Raw genomic sequence first — 21,801 nt, 5'->3', positions numbered from 1 at the left:
CTTTTCAAATTTTGCTCTCAGGAAGGAATAAAAAACTCATTAGTGATACCAATAACAATAATCCTCATTTTGAACATACATTTTCTATCAGGCACTGTGCAAGATGCTTTGCATGCATTCATGGAAAGTAAAATGATTATGGAATAGGAATTATTCCTAATTTATAAAAAAAGCTTAGGTAATTGCATAATCTCAGAGCAATACGTGCCCAGTTCAGAATTCAAGCCCAAGTCTTTCTGACTCCAAAGCCTGTGATCATAACTATTACACTTACCAAGAGAGTTTAATGACGTTGAACCTCAGGACACATGAATATCAATACGGATCAAGGCTATCAGTAGAGAGGTCAATACGAATGATGAGATCTCACTTATTTTCTGGTAAATGAACAGTTATGTTTTGTACAGTTTTTGACATTTCTCCAAAGCCAACCCATACAGAATGGTAGAACTTGGTTAATAGAGTCAAAGGGCTTCGTACATGGAGATACCTTAGGGCCCATCCTTTACAACATCCTAATTTTTTAGATGAGGTGATAGCGCTTGGAAAGGGATACAGTGACTTTCCCTGATTCATGAAGACAATTAAAGAATGAAATAAGACTAGTACCCAGGTAGTCTGATTCTAGATCCTGGATACTTGCTATCACCTCAGTTTACTTTTCCTGAGCAGATGTCAAGTAATTCCAGAAAGGAATCCCATGATCAGGGCAGAAGAAAGAACCTAGTATTAAAATTATTCCATGGGTTAAATAAAGAAAAAATAAGACAAGACAAAACAAGACTAAGTAGCTTAAAAAGAAAAAAAAAAAAAACCTGCCTGGAGTATTAGCAAATGAAAATATTTCTTACAGTACTCACCATCTAAAATTACAACATCTTTATTGTATAGAGTTTTAGTACTTACTCATTGGACAACAGATAACATTTTAAAGAAAGAAACAATATAAATTATATCCCTCTTCTCAAGAATAGACCTAATATAATTGCTTCAGGTGTCTTCACTTTGCATAGCGGATATCCTAAAAGTTGATTGTGATATGATTTGAGATTGCTGGATGTTTTGTACGGAAATTGTTTCAAACAAAACCAGAGAGGAGTCACCTTGGCCACTGAAAGTCCTGGGAATGTGACAACAGCACTCCTGCTACTGTTGGAGAGAGTCCCCTGTAGTCTTGAGATATTATAGTAGCTTGTGATTCATGAATTAGGGACTCAGATTTTAGGAGCAGAGACAACACCAAGGGCCCCATGATGCCTGGTGACATTTGAAGGAATCTGATTCTTAGGATTCAGATGTAATGACCAAATGGACTTCTCATTCTAATTGTCAAAAGGAAGCCGAATTGCTGAATTACTCTCTTGCTAGTACAGAGAAAAGAACACCACAGTGTATCATGGAACTCCATCGGGTTAGAAGGTTTTATGTGTAGCATATTTTAATGCCAGGTTTAATCTTGGATTTAAAAATAAAACTCATAAAAATACAGTGATTTCATTTACCATCTTCTTCTCTCTTTTAAACCTACTACCCATAGGTGTACGACTTAATCTTTGGAAATGGCTGGTCACAGGATTGAGGTTTTTTACTTAAAATAGTATGTGTGTGGGGTTGGGAGAGGTGTGTTTTGACTGGCTAAAGGTAACAGGCACTCATATAATTAAATTGTCAGCAGTTAGGAGAAGATGAACCAATCATAGATCTTTAGTCTTCAAATATCTTTTCAAGTCAGAAACTGTAAACAATGAGAAAATTTTCACTTCTCACATAATCATAGAATCAGGATTTTTCTCTTGGAGTTAACAAAACAATTACTTCCAGTTTTAGTCAAGAACTATAAATCTTAAGAGGTGAAACGTCAAGTTGGTGAGAAAAGGCATCCTCTCAGGTGGAAAATTCTCTATATTAAGTTAATGTTCAGTGATATTTAGGTATCCATTTTGATAAATCTGTAGAGGCCATGTCTCCCTGAGAAATTAAGTGTTAAGTGAATAGAAGAAAACAATTATAAATACAACTGAGATTTTTTTCAGAAGATGAAACAAAATTAATATGTTTAACAATATCTATGAAACATGATAATGTTAAAGCATATTGTATTGTGATTTCTCAATTAGTACTTTAAAAATTATTGTAGCATGCAATAAACTTCTAAATTAATGAATTTTCAAAAGAAGGTAAAAGATCAGTTTGAAAATCAGGAAAATTATTGTCATTAATCTCAGCTTCTGAAAGGCAAAGAATCTAGCTTACCTTACCTTTCAGGTAATTTTGAGGCTGCATCTTTTCCTAATGAGTCTTAATAGTAATATTATGGAAATTAAAAAATAATTAATGCACTAACTGATTATAGGTTTACAGATTAAACATTTTCTTGCCATGAAATCCTGATTTGATGACTGAAATAACAGAAGAATTCATGTAGTTTCTAAATCCTACAATAGAAGTATTTTCACTTCAGGCATTTTAGTACGTAAAATATTTTCATAAGCAGCAAATTACAAAGTAAGAGACAGAAAATATTTGATAGCTTATAAAAACCATCCCTGGACCTAACCAGCTAGCTATCTCTGAAGCTGTCTCTTCTTTTGTATCCAGGAAAGGTTTACAGACAAATTGTCAGTTGTCGGAAGGTTAGACATGACTTTATTTTGTTGCTTTTTTGCCATTAGTAACGAAGAAAGTCTTGCCTCATTGACAGCTATTCATTGACATGTTTAAAGATGCAAATGGATCTTTTAGGCTCTTCCTTAAAATAAGAATGAAGTAAAAATAGGATTCTATATTTATCAAATGCCTTGAATGCACAATGGTGTAATTTCATTGAATCATTCTGAGGACAGTATATTCTGCCTTATTTGCCATGGTTAATATAGATTTCCTCTCTCAATCTTATACCCAAATGATGCTCATTTATCACAGTGGTACTTGTATACATACATAATAACTAAGCCTCTGTATGGTACAAAGAATTTAATTCTAGTGTAGAAAGTCCAACAGCAAATAGCAGAAACTTTCTTAAGGGATTTCAAGACATGGTTAAAAAGTGAGGAAATGGTATTGGGATTTTGTTAGCTGATAGGAAAAGAAATCTTTCAGCTATCACAAGTGATGTCAGAAAGATATTTCTGTGAACAGGGAACACAGCAGGATTTACTTACAGGTTGTCAGGGACAGGGATGGTTGAAGCTCTTCCCTGTGGTATTCATTCATTTCTTGAGTGCTGTTACAATTATTTGCTTCAGCCAACATGATCTGAAATGCATACAAAAAAGCATATAAGTATTTGAATTTTCAATGAAAATCTCAATCCTAATTAACTATAAATCAGGAAAGCCGGGTAGCCTGAGGTAGGTTAAAATGAGAGCTTTGTACATGAAAGGCGACATATGCCCCTAAATCTCAGAATTTCCTGGTTGCAAACCTCCAAATCACTACATGCAACTTTCTTGACTTCAGTTACCTTCCTAAGAGAAGTGAAAGCAGGTTAACCAAGCCAAATAGGAGTCTATGTCATGAGAGAATAAGTCTTTTTTGTTGTTGTTCATGTAGCAAACGCCATAGGTTTTGATGGGAGTAGACTTCTGGCCCTGTCACGTGAGAATGTGGAGTGGAACAAAGTTAGAGTTTATGCTCTCCTGATTAGCTGAATTACACCCCTGGGGCCTGAGGCCTCGAAGGAGTAGTGTTCCTTTAGCAGTTTCTTTGTGCCCCTCTTCAGAGACAGCACATTACTGTTTCATCAAGTTATCAGCATGCTTATTTTATCTTCCTTTGTAAGACAAAGTTCTTTAAGGTCAATAACCATGACTTATACTTCTTTGTAGGTATATTTACAGTATTGCCAATTACTGAGCATTGCAATAGATTATGCTCAAAAATGCATAATTTCTTTTAATAAAAGAGACAAGGTATGCTATCAGTTGACAGGAGGGAAGCGTTCTCAGACACTTTCTCAGGATAGACTATTTCAGACATTTGCCAAGATTCCTATCTTACTCCTCATGTCCTAACTGCACCGTCTATTAGATGTGCTGGTTTTGTTTGTTTTCTTTTCTGCTCATCTCAAATCAGAGGTAAGTTGACACTGGCACAGGAATAATCACTGCAAAGTATGACACCTGGCTCTCCAAAGTTATGGTCACCTCTCTTCAAATTGGAACGTGGTCACGAAGGCCGTACTATATACAGCAGCTTCTCCACGAGGGCTGTGTGCACGTTCAGGAATATCATGGAAGGCAGATGGGGGCTGGCCACACCGCAGCCTCCCCAGTTCATCTGCTATAACAATACATTTTTAACTATGCCAGATGCTGTATCCAAGCATTTTCCTGTTTTCAATTATTTTATTTAATCCTACATAGAAGTTTAAATAAGGTCTTATAATCCATATTACAATGTTTATATAAAAACTGAGGAGTTAAAATAAAAATGACTGGGTATGATTTGGCTCTGTATAATTTTAATATGAAATCTCCTTTTGTCAAAATAGAGAGTTCTTCTGGTACTTGATGAACACCAGACATAACAGTACACTGTTTACTCGCCCTTCCATGAAAACCAGCTCATTGAAGAGAATATTGACCGTTTAGGATCTTTCTTTTTCTTTTTCTCTGTCCCTCTCCAGTGAATTGACTATGTTGAGTTTGAACCAAAACTACATACTACAGACAGGTAGTGGGGAAGTCTGCAAGTCTTCACTTTCTGACATCTTTTTTTTTTTTCCACCGTGTTTTAAAGTTTATTTTTTAGGAGGCACTGGGAAACTGCATGGAGTCTATAGAAAGGATTTAATGTCAAATGGGTTAAGCTCTTTTTTTAAATTTTATTTTATAGTATGGTTTATTTACAATGTTGTGTTAGTTTCAGGTGTACATCTGACATCTTCTTGAGAGAAAAATATGATTCTGTTTTTCTGATTTTCTCCTTTTACATTGCAGGGTTACTGGTAGTTTCTGCTCACTCAGCTCCTGAATCCTAACATTACATTAGTAAAGGTATTTACTGTAATATTTACAATATTGCCTTCATTGCCTACTTGTTCAGAGAGTGGATTGGGGTATGTGATTCAGTCTCTAGTTTATTAAATGATAATGAAGATATCAATCATACTTCAAACAAAATATTACTGGGAGATTAGAGTATATTTAACCTGGAGTTATTGCATTTATCTAGGACAGTCTCGATCATATTTCTCAATAGTTATTCTCACTTGTATATTCTGTAAATAAAAATAACACTATTTCTGAGCTTGTTTGGAGCTTTTTGGTGATAGGGCAGGGCAGAGAAATTGATGTTATACTTGGTAAAGTGTTAGTTGCCTTGGAAATTACCTGTCTTAATTATCCTATACTGTTTCATCTCTTGACTATAATATCATCTAATTTTCTTAGAGTTAACCTTTAATTTCCTTTTTATTTTTAACAAAATATTTTAATAAACTTTTAATAAATTTGCCTTATAAATCTTTTATTCTTGAAACAGTTTCTGAAGACTGTGTATCGGAATGTTGTAAAAAATTTTTTTTGTCAATGTGTATTAAGTGAACAAGATTTGCTCAAGATATCTATAATGTAACCTTAGTCTGCTCAGGCTGTCATAATAAAATACCATAGGCTGGGTGATTTAAACAACAAAAAGTTATTTCCACAGTTCTGGAGGCCGGAGGTTCAAGACCAGGGTACCAGCCTGAACGGGTTCTGGTAGACACTTTCTTCCTGGCTTGCAGACGGCATCATATCTTTGTGCTCACGTGGCCTTTCTTCAGTACAAGTGCATGAACAGAGAGAGGGGACTCTCCCTCTTTCTCTTCTTATAAGGTCACCAATCCTATTGAATTAAAACCCCACCCTTACAACCACTTTTAACTTTAATGACCTCCTGAAAGCACTATGTCCAAATACAATTATATTGGAGGTTAGGACTTCAACATATGAATTGAGAGTAGGGGACACAATTCAGTCCATAGCATTCTGAGTTCTACACATTTCTAATTTGTACCCTACTAATGACAAGGGTTTTGATTATGCATTGTTTGATTGATTGATCGATTGAGTAACCTGTGCATTCATCAAACACTTGTAGACAACTTCTTATATGTCAGGCAATATACTGGTGTTGAAGTTATGAAGATTAAAAGCCCTTATTTTTGCCTGCTCTGAGTCCAAGTATAGTGGGGTAATCAGTCAGGTACAAAGAATTGCTATAATCAGGAGACTTGAGCAGTAGAATTTAGTTGAAGAAATGAGAGAAGGGAAACAAGAAGTAAATCTATAAGTATGTAGAAGGCTTGAGTGACAGTGTTAACCAACTTGAGATAATTGAAATTTATAGAACATTCCAACCAACAACAGCAGAATACACATTCTTTTTAGGCTCATATGTAGCATTCAGTAAGGTATATCATATGCTAAGCTTAAAAGCTAGTCTGAATGAACTTAAAAGAATTGGAAATCATAAAAAGTATTTCAGTAACAAAACAGAAATAAATTAGAAATCTGTGACAGAAAAATACCTGAAAAACTTCCAGATATTTGGAAATTAAAATATACATTTCCAGCTGATTCGTGAGTCAAAGGTGAAATCATAATGGATATTAAAAATACTTTGACCCAGATTAAAAAAATTAGATACATTAAAATTTGTTTCATGCAGCTAAAGCAGTGATTAGCCTCAGTCTCTTTCCTCAGGGAGTTAAAATCCTTGGATGATCAAGAACTAGGAGGAAGCTGAGAGCTCATTCTGTTTTTCAGAAGCATTTTGATCAATATATTGTTTTAGAAGCAATATATTGGGGGGATGGGAGGTAAAATGTAAGGTTTAAGTTTTATTATTTTAACTGCTTTATTGAGAAATAATTTTCATACATAATAATGTATCCATCTTAAACATACAGTTTGATGAGTTTTGGCAAATGAATAGGGCAGTAAAACCGCCAAGATATGAAACATTTCCCTCACCCAAAATATCCCTCATGTCACTTTCAAATTGATCTCCTTCCCCCACTCCCAGCCCCAGGCACCCCCTGATCTGCATTCTGTCCCTGTATTTTTGCCTTTACTAGGATTGCTTATAAATGGAATCATTCAATATGTAGTCTTTTTGTCTGTTTTTTTAAATCACTTAGCGTAACGTTGTAGAACTTCATCCATGCTCTATGTATTTATATTTCACTCTTTTATAACTGAACGATGTTCATTTTTAAAGATATACACAATTTGTTTTGCTGTTGTTAGACATTTGAGTTGATTCCAGTTTGGGGCTCATGAATAATGCGCCAGTGTACATTTGTTTACAAGTCTTTGCGTGGATATAAGTTTTTGTGTCTTTTGAGTGAGTTGCTGGATCGTGTGGTAAGTGTAAATTTCCCAGTATCTTTCCTAGCCCTGAGTTCTACCCTTGGACACCTCAAGCTAGTAAGGCATTCACTTTTTGCCTTCCCGAGCTGCGGGTGGTTTGGGAATGCACTCAGTCAAGGGTGAGCATACTTGCAAATCTCACCAAGAGCTAGTTTCCCTTTCAAAGGTAGATCTCCTTGTAGTTTCTACCTGCTTTTTCCCCCGTGGGTTCCCATGCTCATGTGTAGTTTACAGACAGCCAGGATTTGAGCAGAATTTATATTTATATTTTTAAATCTTAGTCCTTCTATGTTGGCTATTTTGCTTACAGGATTTCCCCCTTAAAATATCCAGCTGGTCTGCTGCTGCTTTGTACTTTATAATCTTCCACCTTGAGCTGCTAAGACCGTGGTTCTTCACCTAGTTTGAGGATGTAGGATGGCTTGTGAAGTACTCAAGGCAAGAAAACCACAAACTCACAGTTCTTGCCTGATATAGCAGCTATCTTTTTAAAGGTAAACTATTCTCAAGATTCTGCATGACTTTTGTAATTTCCTGTGCATTCAAATACTTATTCTTAATAACTTTGTCCAGATTTTATAATTGTTATATGTAGGAGGGATTCCCTGTCATTACCAGAAAGGTCTTATTTCTTTATTTATAGTATTTAACGAAGAAATATCTAGAAAGATATTTACCAAATGGTAAGTAGTTGTTATTTTCCAGTGGAGGAATTTCAGATAATTCAGATAATGTTTCTTTTTTATGCTTTTTTGATTTTTCAATTATGTTATCTTTATAATCAGAAAAAAGAACATTCTACTTTATTACTTTCATTTGTAATAGTTTTCAAGAACAAGAACACTGGAAGTTGGAGTTGAGGTGTAATTTTAGAGATTGTTAAAGTGCTTTTAAAAACAGAAGAGAATTATTTTGTAATTAGTATAGTTTTACATCTTATACAAAAACGTCCCATTAAGGTGGTACTTGAGAAGATTTGTTGGGCTTTCCCTCATAAGTAGCTTAAAATTTTGTCTTATTTATGCTATTAATTTGTATTAGTATAACATACTTTTTAATAACACAATGTAGGTTTATGTTGTCTGATTAATTTCAATCATAATTAATATAATTTAGCTGACTTTTACAAAGCCACAGTATTATTTCTTTTAGGGGCATCTTCTGACCTGAAAAATTATACAAGCAGATAATAATAGCTGTTACTCATTGAGAATTGACCAAATGGCAGCCAGTGCTCTAAATGTTTTACATGTTTCTGAGCCATTTAATCCTCTAAATACCCCTACTAAGTAGGTTCAAATATGATCATCCTTTTATAGTTTAGGAAACTGAGGTTTAGAAAGATTGAGTGTTTCTCTAGGGTCGCTAAATTGGTAAATAGCAGGGCTTGAGTTCCCTAGATTTGAATCCAGACTGCCTCTATGCCCACCATCTTTACCTCCACACTACACCATATTACGGAGAAATGTGAGTTTGAGGGTGAGGAATCGGATCTCATGGCCATTCTTTCTCAAAATTAAATGGTAAAAAATATTGCCAGAAAACTAGAAATCTCCTTCTTCAGACATCTCAGAAGGCTAAACTGGGCTAACATTTTGCCATGGTCCTTTAGATATGGTCCAAATTAAATGCAAGATGATGTTTTCTAGATCTATAATTTAGTGTCTTGGTTCTCAGCTATTTTGGCCTAATGAAAAATTTAGAAATAAATATCCTCTCATACCCTGTACTCCAGAAACAACTCTTACTTTTTTGAACTTGGCACTCAATTCTCCCTTAATTTAAATTTCTAAAAAGTCAGACTGTTATTTCTTAAGGTCAGTTTAGTGGAAAGAGAAAGTACAGTACAGTACGGTCAGCTCTCCATATTCACGAGTTCCACATCAGTGATTCAACCAACCACAGATCAAAAATATGTTTTAAAAATTCCATAAAGTTCCAAAAAGCAAAACTTAAATTTGCTGCATGCTGGGAACTATTTATCTTACATTTACGTTGTATTTGCAACTATTTATGTAGTATTTACATTGTATTAGGTATTAGAAGTAATCTAGAGATGATTTACAGTATATGGGAAAATTGTGTAGCTTATGTGCAAATACTACATCATTTTATATAAGGGACTTGAGCATCTGTGGGTTTCAGTATCCCTGGGAGTCCTGGAACCAATCCCCCATGGACCCTGAGGGATGACTCTAGTATACAAGCCTTCATTTTTTCTCCATTTACCATTCTCTTCTTTCTTACTAATAAAACCTCTTGAGTTTTAACTGTATAGCTGGCTGCTTGACCAAACTACAGTTGACTTTGAACAACACGGATTTGAACTGTATGGGTCCACTTATACGTGGATGTTTTTCGATCGTAAATACTGCAGTACTACATGATCCACTGTTGGTTGAATCCGTGGATACAGAAATGTGGATATGGAGAGCTGACTGTATACGTTATAGTCACAGATTCAACTACTCAGAGGGTCGGCGTCTGTAACCCCCGCATTGTTCAAGGGTCAACTGTACATTTCCCTGCCTCCCTTTTAGTTAGATGTGCTAATCTGACTAACTTCTGACCCAAATAATGTAAACTGAAGTGAAATATTCAATTGAAGTCACATCTTGCAAAAGGAAAGTGTTTATTTTCCACTTCCTTTTTTCCCCCTTTTCTGCTAGCTGGAAAAATGGATATAAGTGAACCAGCTGCCTTGGATCTAGAGATTAAAACCGTGTATTGAGAATGGCAGGGTCAACCTATCTGCCCTGGATGACTTTCTTCTGTATAGCTAAATGAAAGAAAATTTGTTCTTCCCATGTTGTCTAAATGATGTGTTTTAAATCTATATGATTTAAATCATGTGTTTTAAATCTATGCTATTTAAATCATGTATTTTGTTATCTCTTTGTTACAATAAAGAATCCAAATGTAAAAGTTGGTATCTGAAAGTGGGATGTTGTCATAATAAAACCCAAAATATGTGGTACAGGCTTTGTAATCAGGTAATGGGAGGCCAGGGTCATATATTGTAGCCTGGAAAGCTAGTGGCTCTTGTTATACTGGGGAAAAACATTTAGTAAAACAGTTACCTGTGATAATTTTAGAGATATGCCACATCTTTCCTGGAACTTCAATTCCAGGGTAAGTGGCTAGAAAAAATAAAAATGTTGATGTACTTTAGCAGATTCTTTCTCCTTTTAGTAAGTAACTAGGAGAGAGATGGATTTAGCCAATTATTAGCCAGTTTGCAAGGAAAAATTGAAAGAAACAAAACCCTTCTAATGGAACACTCTCTGTCCCGTTAATCAAAATAAGCACTGATCCTAAAATATCAAGATATGATATTTTTTCAGAGGAAGATTTTTTTTTTTTTGGTCATAAAACCAGTGTCAGCAGTCACTAAAGAGTCCACAATAATGATATTTCAAAGTCAAAATTTTATCTGGATTAGAAATAGAGAGGCCATCTCAGGTTGTGAGAAAAGAGTGGTTGGAAACTTAATTTTTGTTCACTCTTTTCACCTGCCAGCTTTTGGGGTAATTTGATTGTCAAAGAGTGAATTTGTTGAAAAGGGGGGAATATCTAATTGTTTGAAAAGTAGAAGAAATATTAATGTCTGTTGTATGACAAATCAGTGTTAAAACACTCAGATTATAACCAAGACAAATGTTTTACATTCCAAAAAACAAAAAGTTAATCTATATTGACTGTGAGTTCAGTAATTTGGACCTTAGAAGATTAGAAAAGCCAAATATATCTGAACCCCAAACAGCAGAAAAGAGGATGGCTGCTGAGAGCCTTTCTAGTAGATGCCATATTAAACGTTCTTAGAGAATTGGAGCGACCAGCTTCCAAGGTCAGTTTAATGGTATTGTCCTTCTATCCATGCTACTGTTTCAGATGGCCTCAGGTAATTGCCATTAAATTGAGGTTGGAGGCGGAGCAGTCTAAGCCCATGAACTAGTATATAAATGAAAGTCTGAAGTCATAAAAGCTATAACCAGAGAAGATTCTTTCACTTTGGTTACTTCAAATGGAGCTGACTGGAATCAAAGTGATGAAAAGGAATCATTGCTAACCACAGGGCTGGCCTCCAAGAGCCTGTGGTTGCCGAACCTGTAAAACAACCTGTTTCCCAAGGTCTACACCAGCAGCATAAGCCCGTAAGGACATATTCTTCAGCCCCATTCCCATTTTTGGCCACAGAGAAGAAATTGCAAGAAGACGAAGGAAGGACTACAGAGAACACTGGACAAAGGAGTTATTTCCAGAAACCATGGCAAACAGTAGTGCTAATCAAGGCACTTACACAGCATGAGGTCTTCAAAATTCACAATCAGCAGGATTGGATGATTAGTTTCTCCTCCCTCTTTCTTTTGAATTTGAGTTTTTATTGTAGTTATATTGTTCCAGTCCCACCATTGTATATTGGGGGTGTATGTGGAAGGCATTTGTCTTTTAGCTTATAAGTTGCGGGACCACTTCCTGTGATGGAAAGTACTGTACTTCACCCAGATGGATGACTTTTTTGTTGGCTGTAACTCTGCACTCTCTCCCTCAGGGAGGAATGAGAATGTTTTATGTAAACAATAAAGATGTGTATGGATATATGTGTGGCCAGAGGGTGTCACCATGGATGTAACTGTTGGCTGTCCTCGATATCCTTTCTGTTTATTAATAGAATCTTTACTGGTAGAACATGAATGGTCAGGTAGAGACTACATTTCTCAACCATCCTAGAAAGTAGGTGAGAGTGTGTGATTACGATCTGGCCAATGGGCTGTGAATAAATGTGATGTATGCAACTTCTGGTCACGGCTGTTAGGTAGAGGTTGCTTGCTGTTCCCTCTTCCTGCTCTGTCTGCTCTGTGGGGGATGAAGTCGAGTGGAATTTGAACAGTTGAAGCTTCGTTGCAAGGGAAGCAGCTTAGCCTGTGTCTTAGACATGAGTAACTTCTGCCCACAGTTTAATCTATTACAACTGGCCACATGACTTGTGGGCAAACCTTACTAAGCCTGAACTTTTTATCTCCAAAAGGAAATATTTTCCATTCTATTCTCCTGATTATGGGTGATTCCTGTGTGACAAATATATCCTAAGAATGCTGAAACATTTTCCCATATACAACTTTAACATCATTTTTAATGCATTACAGCTTACTTTAAAAATGATAAATACAAATTAGGACAAAGATATTCCTTGCATTAAACTATTCTTTTGTGGAGAACTAGTCATATAATTTTTGGTGTCATTTCTTATGAATTATTCAAGAGAAAAAATGTAATCTGTACCAGGATATTTATAAAAATGTTGCACATTTCATTTTAAGAGGAAAAAATATAAAGGCTCTGTAATAGAAGAGTAATTAAGCAAGCAGTGATATGTTATCTTTATAAAATATTATACCATCATGTGGTGCTGGATATATTACTTTTACCTTCCAGATTCTGCTCTGTGCTGCAGGACGCTGACCTGCTTGGACTTTATCAGCAGGTTTCCTTTTCATCTGGTCATGGCCATGAAAAACACTGGTAGAAGATCAGAGGCCAGGAGGAGAGCAAGGCATCGATATATATTCTCCAGATTCCCTCTTTGCAGGATCACTGCAGGCTGTATGGGTCACTGAGCCCAAAGTGAGGACTCCTGTCACCCAGACGTCTGCACAGAGCACTGTACATCTCTGGGATGAGTAACTATTCCCAACCCTTGTGTCTTCAGTCATTGGGTTGGGACCAACACCCTGGTTACTACCCCTTGGATACTGCACTACCTCTTTGGTTTCCCCATACCCAGCCCATATTTTTATAAATTGTCCCTTTATTGAACTATCCCTAAATTAGTCAATTGGAGTGTGCCATCTATTTTTTTCTTGGGTCCCTGGCTGGTATGCAAAATAAAATTTTATATACTATGATCATTTTAATACAAAATATGATATGTAAGGTTAAAGATCAAAAGGAAAAACACAAACTAATGGAATAATCTGTTATGGTGGTAAGATAAAAGGTGAGCATATTTTCTTCCTTAATTACATTTATTATTAGGATAGAGTTGTTTTATTAGTTAAAAAAATGTAAAATTGTTGCTAGGATATTTTGTCAGGTGGATTTTCTTAGCTTTGCCTTACTACCTAGGTAAGAATGTATCATTAACATATTGAATTTATGTAAATCACCCTAATCATCTGCTTTCTCTTTTTCTGCTCCTAGGACACAGAATTGCTAGAGAAAGTTTTAGAAGCAATCTGACTTAATTTTAGTCAGAGTTCTTCATTTCAAGTGAAGGAGGCAGATTCTGGCTGATTCACCAGAAGTTTGTTAAGCAGATATTAGGAGCCCACAGATTCACTGGGAAAAGAACAAAAAGCTCAACACTAAGCCTGCAGGAACATACTCCAAACTGCAGAATGTCTCACTGTGAAGACTTTGATCATAACTTACTAAGCACTAGATTCTACAGCTTGCCTTGCTGATGTCCAGGTATTTGATTTTGTTGCAAACTCAACTATTGCCTGAACTTGCTGTGTGTGGCTGCCCTTGTAGCCACCACTGCTTGGTAAAGTCCAGTGGCTCTGCCAGCATTCTTGCTGCAAGGTGGACCCAGAGTGCACTCCATCCTCACGTGGCTGCCTCTTAAACCAAAATCTCACTCTGCCTCATGATATTGGTGGCCTCTCCTTATGTGCTTGTATTTCAGCCACAAGGGTGGGAAATTGCATTCCAACTTCTTTTGGGGGCAAATAGGACATGGGTATTTCTCCAATGTAGAAGATATATTAGTTTGCCACTGCTGCCAGCACCACAGTCTGGCTTAAACAACAAAAACTTACTTTATCAGATTTCTAGAGGCTAGAAGTCCCAGAGTAAGGTGTTAGCAGAGTTGGTTTCTTCTAAGGGCTTCTCTCCTTGGATTATAGATGGCTGTCTTCTCTCTCTGCCTTCACGTATTCTTTCTTCTCTGTGTGTCTGTGTCCTAATCTCCTCTTCTTATAAGGACACTGGTCAAATTAGATGAGGGCCTACTCCAATAACCTGATTTTAACCTAATAACCTGTTTAATTACCCTGTCTCCAAATACCACCATATTCTGAAGTATTGAGATTAGGACTCCAGCATATGAATTTTGAGGTGACACAATTCAGCCCAAAACATAAGGGTATTTAAAAAGCATGGCAACTAAATGCAGTGGATAATCCTGGATTAGATTTTAGAATGATATATAAGAGAACAATATTGCTATAAAGGAGAAAACTGGGGCAATTCAAGAAATTCAAATATAGACTATGTATTAGATAATTGTTTCATCCATGTTAAATTTGCTAAATTCAGTCATTGTACTATGGTCATGTAAGAGAAGGCCTTTGTTTCTAGGAGTTTCATACTGAAGTATTTAGAAGTATATATCATGATGCCTGAGATTTAATCTCATTGCTGTGCTATTTTTGTACCTAAATGGAAGGCTCAGATTTTTTTCAAAACAAACAAAAAAATTTTTAAAGGTGATGGGAGGTTGCAAAAATATAGGAAAATACATTAAACCACCCTTGACTGCCTCTCATTGATATATACTGTTCTTCAAATCCTGAAATAAACAACTCCTGCTAAATGCAATGCAACTCTCACGCTTCTGAATAAATACTGGTTTATTTAGTGATAGAGAAATTCCAGGTGATGACAAGATCCATGGAAATAGATGAGAGAATTTGAGTGAAGGTACAGATCATCATTGTTGAGAAAGTCAAGAAAGTGTGAGGCTGGGGTATTAAAAATATTTTTTACATGGATGTAGGATGTCCTTCACAGGATAATAGAATGGATTTTGTTGACTGCAAATAGTGAGACAGGCTTCAGAATGGATGTCTCTGAAGAAGTGACTAGGAAGTTAGTAGAATTGAATGGTGGAAAAAATATATAAGAGGGTGTGCGAGTTACATGTCATTTACTTCGAAGGAAAGGTGGAAATGGAAGGGAAATGCCAACAACATCCTGACTTTGTAATGTGTTGGACATGAGAGAAGGCGGGACCACGATTTCCAGAGCTCTACAAGGGAGGGATTGGCCTTGAGGGAGGATCAGGTTTCAGTTAAAGCCAAAAAAAGGGAGGACTAGGTAGGTCCTTAAAGAACTTGTGGGCTATAGGACAGGTTGCTATTGAGGGGTCAGAGATTGTAAAAATCTTTGAATAATATTAAGTAGAAGTACAGTAAGTCCCCTACATACGAACCTTCAAGTTGCGAACTTTCAAAGATGCAAACATGCTACTACCCAGACATTACTGGATCGTTTTTTCAAGAGGGTAGATAGAACTGAATCCAGCAAGGAACCGGAACCTGTGCCATCAACATCAGGCATGAGTGAAATTGCAGCTCGCCCTCCGTCTCCTATTGCTGACGATCCTTCAGCTCTACCACCTGCCACCTCCTCTCCCTCCTCCAGTCAGTAACTCTTCTTGCCTGTTCACTCAATGCCAGCCCCTGTATGCCAGCTGTTGTATTACTGTACTTTTCAAGGTACTGTACTGTAAGATTAAAAATGTTTTCTTTCTTTCTTTATTTTTTAATGTATTATTTGTGTGAAAAGCATTATAAACCTATTACAGTACAGTACTATATAGCCGATTATGTTAGTTGGGTACCTAGGCTAACTTTGCTGGATTTACAAACAAACTGGACTTATGAACGCGCTCTCAGAACAGAACTCGTTCGTATGTGGGGGACTTACTGTATGTATGCAAAGTGTCCCTTTAACACTGAATTGTTTTTCTGCAATTGTCCAATGAGATATTCCAATTTTGTTTAGTCTCTAAGGTTAAAATTTTAAACAGTGTTAGTGTACAGTGTCTAAAGTTGCTCTCCAAAACAATCAGAGAAATATTGGAATTTTCATTGTTAGATAATGTCTCAACATTGTAACATTCAAGGGTTTTGTTTCTTTATAAAAATTATAACATTCTCATTTTAATTAATTTATTAAAATTTTAATGGAAAAAGAATAAAACACAGCACAACATAAATTTTAAAAATATATGTAGATTCATTGGTAGAAGATTATTTTAACATCAGCAAAGAAGAGATCGTAGAAGAGGGTTTTAAGGAAAAGCTAATGTGACCTTAAAGGAATTTGCACTCTTTGGTCTCCACACATGTGCAGTTATCACAGAGTTCCCAGACTCCAAGTGTTTATTCACATCTGTCAGCTAAATCATAGATCCAAATGCGAAACGTAACACTCAGGAACATTATGTGGATTTGTGACACTCCCTGGAGGACTTTGGGTCCATAAAGCAATGAATGGATTATAAGAAGACATAAATATGGTATTTTCATCTATGACAGATGCAATCTTACTCCACTGTTATTTATATTATATAAGGAAAACTGAACCTATTTTCCTCAGTCGAACTGAAGGGAGGCACCCTTAGGGATGAATAAATGAATATCTCACTATGAATTTCCAATTCCTATGAATTCATCTTTGAAAACATCATGTTTTAGAGATTTTTTTAAATGGCTGATGTTTGTTTATTTTTATACTTATGTGAAAAAAATGGAACTAAAAGGAAAATGTGAGATGGAATTGTGATAACAGAATCATAAATTTTTCATTTTTTGCCATTATCCTGAATCCTGCAAAACTTACCTAACTTTGGATTCTAATGACCAGTTGGACACCCCAACCAGGTTCCTATAAAGCCTGCTTTGAGTCTCTTAACATGCTTTGTGTCTCTTAACATGCTTTGCATCCTCATCTCCAGTTCATGTTAGGGAGGTAGGATGTATGGAGTTCTGGAAAGAGCACAGGTTTTGAATTTAGAGGAGCAATGCTCTAGTATTAATTCCGCCTAGAATCTATCTTTATAAACTTGAAGATCTTGGATTGAACTAGGAGATGCCCTAAGCTTTGTAGACCTTTAAAATGATACTAAGCTTTTGTATCACTATTTATACTAATTTCAATTTTAATTGACAAAACTTTATATTGTATGTTTTAAGGTGGTCTAATTGTTTGTTTATCTTCATATAAAATCTTCAATGTCCTCCCAATGGTGTATCAACTTATAAAAAATCCTCCTGAACCCGATAAAAATTGTTAGGGAAAATATGTAGTCCAAGACTGAAATATGTTTTCCTTTATTGACTAGAACTGATTAAGATATAGTGAATTTATGTTGATGGACAGTGTGGCATTGTAGAAGGAACCAGTAGCATGTCAGTATATCTGAATTTCAATTTTATCTTCTGTAAAATATTGCTAAGGATCCCAAATGTTCCTAATGACAGGAAATAATGTATATGATATAGAAAGTTACCAGCCATTGAAAATGTTGAATTGGTTTTTGTTCTAAGATTATTTCTGATTTCTTTCCTATTATTTTATAATTTTTATATTATCCTAAATTTTGTTTGAGTTTCTAATAGTGTCTTAAATAACTTGACATTTGGCTCTCTCATATTATCCTACCCTTATTTTCTTCTCTCCACTTTTTCTTTCTTATTTAAAATTCAAGCAAATAAACAGTGAACTTTCTTTACTGTCATTGTATTTTAATGCCACCATCACAGTTTTAACTATTATCGAATTATAACAAATTTTAATACATTAGCGAGCCCCTTTGTTTCTTAATATTCTATTGTATTAACATGCATTTCTGAATAGTTCTGAAATTTAAAATTTGGAGTGAATTAAACCTCTGAATGTATTTTGAGAAAAGTGATATGTTTATGTTATTTATTTTTTCTACTCAGTAATATGAAATACCTTGTCATTGCTTTTTGGCATATTTATGCTTGTTAATTGAGTTTCCTGATTTTCTTGCAACACACACACACGTCACAATTCTAACATTACATACATCCTTAAATGCTTAGTTTTGTTTACTATTCTCCTTACCAGAATCTCCTTTCACTGAGAATGGCTGGTATGGTGGAATGCTTTAGATTGAAATGTATGTATGAAAGTGTATATGCATGCCTGTGTCAATGCTAGTTTATAAAGCATGAAGATTTACTATTTCTCACAGGTGTAGAAGGTAGTTCACAACCTCACAATTTCCCAAAGACACAGTTTCTCAAAGACACAGATTCCTTTAGGATGAAGCTTAGTGATAAAGTTGATACAGCTGCTGCTACCATTTAGAGTGTTCTGTAAGATCCATGAAAATTGAAAATAAGCATAAAATATATTTGGGGGAGCCAAGAGAAAAACTCACTGAAAGGAAATAGAGGTATCAGAGCAACAGGAACTTGCTAGAAAATGGTGGGCCATTCTGGTGGGAGTAGGACTTGGAAAGACTTGTGAACTCTTATCAGAGGACAAGAGACATCTGAGAGGATGGGGAATGAAGGGAGTTTCTTTTCAATAAATCTGTGAATTTCTCTCTTATTTCTCATCAATCCCTGTCTGTGTCTTCCCACTCCATTCCTTCTGTTCGGATGCCTCACTTCCTCCCTAATATGGAAAGTGCATCTTTCTGTCATTCACCTTCACCTATCGGTCCTCTCAGCACCTGTGGTGAGTTCAAGGACTAATCCAGGTGATGCCCTCAGTGACTAAGGAAGCGTGTCTGCAGTGCTGGCATCCTCCCACAGTCGACGAGACCTCACTAATAAGCCTGAAGATCCTTTAAATAGTGTCATGTTTTTCAAACTGGATTGCAGCTGCCTTGATAAAGAAACAGAATAATGTCAACAAGCCTTAACTTGTAGTGATAATGTGCAATAGTGTATATGAGATTTGATTCTTAGCATTTGATCTTTTTTGAGAGGCACTTCTCCAACATCACAGGTTTAAATGTTTCTATTGATTTTCATGTCTGGATTTATTGTGAACATATAACCTCCAGTTAGCCTAAAGCAGCCTTTCTGATTCCTTAAGCAAAACAATCAGTTAGAAAGACTTAACAACAGCACTCGAATGTGAGTGAGCTGTGAAAAATAATTGTATTTATGGTAGGCATTTGATGTGGTAAATTGTTGTCAACAGTTCAGTTTTCAGAATACATTATCTTAGTAAATGCCTTTTTCTGGGTCAAGGAAAACTTGTGTTGACTTGAAATTTCTCAAAATGATCTGCAAATTATCTATCTGTATAAACTATGTATATAAAACAAAGAAAATTGGTTTTTACGGATCTACTGCTTCCTACAGCACAATCCCACAGTATACGTTTTCCATATGTTTATGGTGAAATTTTTAATTAGCTAAAATATTTAATTAATATTTTTCATATGTTTATAGTTAATATTTAATTCTCTCTTATTTAATTCTACTTCAAGCAGGAAACTTAACTGTGGAATTTAGAAAATTCCATAATATTCCCCCTACAAAATTCACACTTACTTTTTTGGAGGAAGTATCAGACATCTTATCTGAACTCTACGTTGTTACTGTTGGTCTATTCCTTGTTATCTAAAAGTATTGACTCCATTATTTTAAAATCTTTCTTCTTTGTTCTGCCTAGATCTGATTCTGCTCAGGCCTGACCAGGTTCTTATTGGTATGACTATATATGTCTAGAGTACCTAACTCTAAGCCCGGTATATGGTGAGTGTGTAATAATTGGTAGTTATTTTATCTTATTTTATTTTGAGGTAATCTTGCTTGAAAATTTCTTAAAAAATTAAACGGTGCTATATTTATTTGTTATGGCTTAAGATACAAAATATTTTGCAAAAATCAGCATATATATATTTAAACATTAACTTTTTATGAAGTAACTCTCACATAAACTATTTTTATTAGTTTTTAAATAAACTTTTTATTAGTTTGTATTAGTTTTGAAGCGTAGAATAGGTAAGTAATTCTACAGTCAAGGGTAGAAAGAGGGTTTATTTACATATGTTGTGCTTTATGTTATTTTAAGGAGTTGAAGCGTGAACCTATGGAATTTTCTAAATAAGTATTTATTCAAATAATCAATGTGGATGATTTACTGCCTACTTCATAGTACTGTTGTTTTATGCAAAATAGGATTGAAAAAATGGCCTCTGACTTTTGGGAACAAATAAACTAATAGTATCAATTATACATAAAGACAAATAATTAAAATTCTAGAAAATACATGACAAACATCATAGAAGAGGTAAAACCAAGGTGATCTAAGAGTTTAGAAGTCAAAATACACCCATCTTCCCACAAGAGAAGAAGCTTTTTAGAAGAGGAAGCTATTAAATTTGACCTTCTTGTTCAATAAGCAGAGTGTATAATTATTTACCTGCCACTATAGACTGGAAGTCTGTGTCTCCCAAAATACATATGTTGAAAGCTAATAATCCTTAATGTGATGGTATTAGGAGGTGGGATCTTTGGGAGATGATTAGCTCTGAGGGTGGAGTTCTTGTAAATGGGATTCGTGCCCAATAAAAGAGACCCCAGAGTGCTCCCTTGCCACTTCTACCATGTGAGGACACAGCAAGAAGACGACTGTCAATGACACAGGAAGCAGACCCTTACCAGACACTGAATCTGCTGGTGCCTTAATTTGGACTTTCTAGCCTCCAGAACTGTGAGAAATGTTTGTCATTTAAACCCCCAGTTTATGGTATTTTTGTCATAGCAGCCCAAGGGGGCTAAGATATCTACTAAGTTTTGAAAAGCCAAACAATATTATCTCAAAAATTTAACATATCTTACAATATCTGAATTTAAATTTTCAGTAAGTCAGAATAAATTGAGAGATATATGAGATCATATTTTCATTAAGTATAACAGTTAATCATATCTATATATATAAGATGATTATACTAATTAATAAGGAAATAATGTGTTTCAATTATAATTGACAGGTAACATGAAGAAAAGGTTCTCAACAACAAAAAACAATAAACAAACATGAAGGAAAAAATATACAATCATGTTAGTAAGAAAAGAAGTATAAATCCATTTAAGAGGTTAGCAGATAGCTGCATGTGCTAGATCAATGTATTTTAGTTGTTAAATTAAAGCAATAATAAGGCACCATTTTCTTTGGTTATTTGAATGTTAGACATTCCTCCCTTATTGATAAGGAAATAGAGCCTGCAGTTTGTAAACTCACAGAGGCCATTAGAGCCAGAGTTGACATTCGAAGCATTATTTATTACATTTTTTTTTAAATTAAATAAAAAGAGGGACTTCCCTGGTGGTCCAGTGGTTAAGACTCCATGCTTCCACTGCAAGGAGCTCAGGCTCAATCCCTGGTCAGGGAACTAAGATCCCACATGCCATGTGATGCAGCCAAGAAAAAAAATAAAATAAAATGAATAAATAAGTAAATAGAATAATACTGACAAAAGTAACAAAATAAGCATGGTTATTTATTGTTGGTGGCAGGAAATGTTGCTTAAACTCTTAGAAAACAGTTTGGTGGTATGGAGCAAAGCCAGCATATTGTTGTGTCGTATACATTAGTCTCATTGGTGAAACTTAACTTCAAGTAATAAGTCAAGCAAAGGAAATGTGGACAAAATTCTTTT

At 35.3% G+C, this 21,801-nt stretch overlaps 1 long non-coding RNA gene across 3 annotated transcripts in view; it reads left to right on the top strand.

Moving 5' to 3' along the window:
- LOC309665758 overlaps nucleotides 1-21,290 on the top strand; it is a 232,041-nt gene extending 210,751 nt beyond the window's left edge. The window contains exons 4-6 of one of the 3 annotated variants that reach the window (XR_014266667.1): nucleotides 4,941-4,997; nucleotides 7,669-7,852; nucleotides 13,560-21,290. This is a non-coding gene — a long non-coding RNA (uncharacterized lncRNA). Of the gene's footprint in view, nucleotides 1-4,940; nucleotides 7,853-13,559 lie in introns of all 3 variants that reach the window. The other 2 variants (XR_014266666.1, XR_014266668.1) reach the window with 2 other exon arrangements.
- Nucleotides 21,291-21,801: the final 511 nt, after the last annotated feature.

Source organism: Balaenoptera physalus (assembly GCF_965194825.1).
Source record: "Balaenoptera physalus genome assembly, chromosome: 8".
Lineage (NCBI taxonomy): Eukaryota > Metazoa > Chordata > Mammalia > Artiodactyla > Balaenopteridae > Balaenoptera > Balaenoptera physalus.
The sequence above is the reverse complement of the archived record's forward strand: the minus strand, read 5'-3'. Positions and strand labels throughout refer to the sequence as shown.